Genomic DNA, 3,592 nt, shown 5'->3' with positions numbered 1-3,592 from the left:
ACCAGATGTATGGTTTTCGAAGGGGAGGTCAGTGTCAAGTACACCCAGGAAATGGGGGAGCTGTTCGCTGAAGTCTATTACAACCACCAACCAGTATACCATGACCTCAACACTTGTAGGTCTGGTAGGTATGGGAGAGAGTCCACGTTGCGTGTTGCATAGGAGGTTCACGGAGTGAGTGGGTCTGGCAGAGGGGCCACGTTTCTTTGTTGAATAGAAGCTTTATGGGGGCGGCAGTTAGAATCATGGATCAGAGAAAGGATATTGCGCTCCGACGTCATTGTTATGACGTCACAGGGAACGATGACGTCACGCCCGCCTCTCGCGGGCACTGGTGGTCAAAGCCATGGCGAAAGCATGGGAAAGCCCCTGTTAATACGTGATTTTCAATGCAGCAGAATATGAAACTAGTACAGAATGAAAGTTTTGTAATAGGCTGGAACATTTATGCACCAAATCTGGAAAATTAACCGAGAGAACAGCAAAAAAAAAAAAATGCTGAAGTTGAGCTGTCACAGATGCTGTATTTCGTCCATACTATACTATATGTGTGTTTCATATTTCCTTCTTGTATCCCTACCAAAATATCGGTGAATGAAACAGCAAGGAATGCAAAAACTGGCCTAGCCTATTAACACATACTGTGACATATGCCTCGATCACTAAATTTCCAGGAATTTGAATGTTTTCAGCAGAAGTCAACTGTAGCACGTATAGATTTATAAAACTATTACTACTTTTTCTAGATACACCCCCCACAACATCAGGAAAAAAAAAATATAATTAAAGTAACTCTGCATATTATTCTGCTAAGGCAGCTGATTTATTATGATTCCCCTATAGTTGGTGTGTCAAATTTGGTAGTGTAATTATAAAGATGGTGCAACGTACGTACAGAGAATGTTAACTGTTAAACAGTTCATGTCACTATGAAAGTCTCTGGACGCTCAAGACGGTTACGGTAAGGGTTAACCGTCATTTTTTCAGTCACTGTACAGGGATGAGCGAGCCCTGCGGTGCGGTGCGTTTGCCTGGGGAAGAATGGGTCTTCTCTTACAATTTCTTTGTTGATGTCTATATGTGCATCTGTTGGGAAACAGTTGTGCGATTTAATTGTAGCGTATAGTTTTGATGGACGTGAGTCGGGACTTGATCACCTCAGCAGTGGGGAGAGTAATATTACGGTCTGTTTTCCTAAACTACTAGTATTCAACCACCAACCAATATTATGTTAAGTGACGAATGCCGTATTTCAGCCGGCAGAGGCAAGTTTGGCTCCTCCGTGGTATCGCAGTCCCTCCTGTTGTGTCTGAGGACCAATATATTAAGTTTTTCATTTAAATATATTATAACTTATGCCTAGCTTTCATAAATAAACTTCATATATTGTATCGCTCTTGTGTGTGTGTGTGTGTGTGTGTGTGTGTGTGTAATAGAGAGAAAGGATTTGAACGCGGGCGATTTATAAGACAATAATTACGGAGTCTAGCCTAGCCTACTCTTGGTTGTTGGGCGAGGAGGAAGTACCGTATTTACTTCACGCTAACAGAAATATATGTCCTGACATTTTTGTAGTACTATGATAAAGAAATAATAAGAATAGGAATAACTATGGCGCCAGGTAATTTATTACTCCTTGTTTCTCTGCGTGAGGAAAGGCTTGGTGGAGGGCGTCTGGTGATGCAGGCCAACTTCATGAAGCCGCTGTCACGGGCAAAATTGAGCCTCGGGCAAAATTGAGCCCGGACATCCACATGCCTCTGTTATCTTAGCTCAAGCTCGTGTATGTGGGGTTCTTTTCGTCTGATATGGCGTCTAGAGCTAGCATGATCAACATTCTCTATTATGATGACAAAGACCATGTCAAAATTTGCCCCATTAAATAAGAAATTACATAAAGTTCGACAGCTTTTTTCCTCGTCGCCAAGCCATCCTCCAGCAGCGCTCCGATACCCATGATCGCACATTCATTTTTCTCAGAAAATAGGATACCAATCACATTTACATCAACATATTTCCACAGGTGAATACTTAGGCCATGTTCACACCAAGTTGCGACACCTGAGATTCATTAATAACGACAGAGGAAGGAAAAATATAGGCACCTGTCATTGGCAAAATTGAGCCTCGGGCATAATTGAGCCGGGGCATCTATATGCCTCGGATTTCTTCGCTATTATATGTCGTAAGATCGTTCTATTGACATGTATGGGTAAATTAACGCTTTCTGTATCTAAATTTAAAAGGAAAACGCAAAATTCACCCTAGTAAATCTGAAATTACATAAAGTTCGGCAGCTTTTCCTCGTCGCCAAGCCATCCTTCAGCAGCGCTCCGACACCTATGATCGCACATTCATTTTTCACAAAAAAATAGGGCCTTCCTTGTCTCTAATTAAGCGACGTCGATGAAACCGCACACGGCCTGAGGTGGTACCAATACCTGTTTGTAACAACTACATCAACACAAACTCCTCCCACTACTGCTGCAAGCCTGCATATCATTGCCATTTCAACGTAATGGAGCAAAATAATCCCGGTGAAAGGTAAGTCTTTGAATCTTTTCATTTACCCTCTTTTTTTTGCCTTTTTCCCCTCTTTCAGGTCAGGTTAGGTTAAGGGCGAGGTTAAGTTATGGGCTATGTTAGGTTATGTTAAGGATTAGGTTAGGATAGGATACTTAATATGGAGGTCAAAGAGCTCCGGCTAGGAGGTTATTATGTTGGTTTTGGGAAATTTACATAGATTTGTTGGAAATTCTAGCCAAATCTCGCCTATTTAGGCCTCCCCCACCATAAACTCTGCTTTTCCGACAAGTCCTCAGTGGGGTTAGGGTATTGACCAAGGTGGCATTAGGTTTGTTCGAGTACCTAAGTTAGATTTACGATGGGTTAGCTTTGGTTAGGTTTAATTATACGAGCATGCAAACAAAAATTGTTTGTTTTTTTGGGTGAACATATACTGTACTATAAGTTCACCTGTCTCAGATTTTCAGATGAAACTTCACTTTTTTTGGTAGATTTTTATGTGCTTTGAATAAATCTAGTATATAACTATTTTCATTGCAAATCAACCTTTTTTATACCCTTCCCCCACATAACTGAAGGATTTACAACGAAAATAAGCAGATTTATACAAAAAACGCCAAAATCTACCAGAAAAATGTTTTTTCATCTCCTAGCATTTTTTTTTTTTTTTTTTTTTTTTACAGCAAAGGAGACAGCTCAAGGGCACAAAAAAGTAAACATTAATAAAAAAAAAAGCCCGCTACTCGCTGCTCCTAAAAAGAATCCAAAGAGGTGGCCGAAAGATAAGTCAGTTTCGGGAGGAGAGGTGTCCTGATACCCTCCTCTTGAAAGAGTTCAAGTCGTAGGCAGGAGGAAATACAGATGAAGGAAGATTGTTCCAGAGTTTACCAGCGTGAGGGATGAAAGAGTGAAGATGCTGGTTAACTCTTGCATAAGGGGTTTGGACAGTATAGGGATGAGCATGAGTAGAAAGTCGAGTGCAGCGGGGCCGCGGGAGGGGGGGAGGCATGCAGTTAGCAAGTTCAGAAGAGCAGTCAGCGTGGAAATATCGATAGAAGATAGAAAG

Source organism: Eriocheir sinensis, unplaced genomic scaffold (assembly GCF_024679095.1).
Source record: "Eriocheir sinensis breed Jianghai 21 unplaced genomic scaffold, ASM2467909v1 Scaffold428, whole genome shotgun sequence".
Classification (NCBI taxonomy): Eukaryota; Metazoa; Arthropoda; class Malacostraca; order Decapoda; family Varunidae; genus Eriocheir; species Eriocheir sinensis.
The sequence above is the reverse complement of the archived record's forward strand: the minus strand, read 5'-3'. Positions refer to the sequence as shown.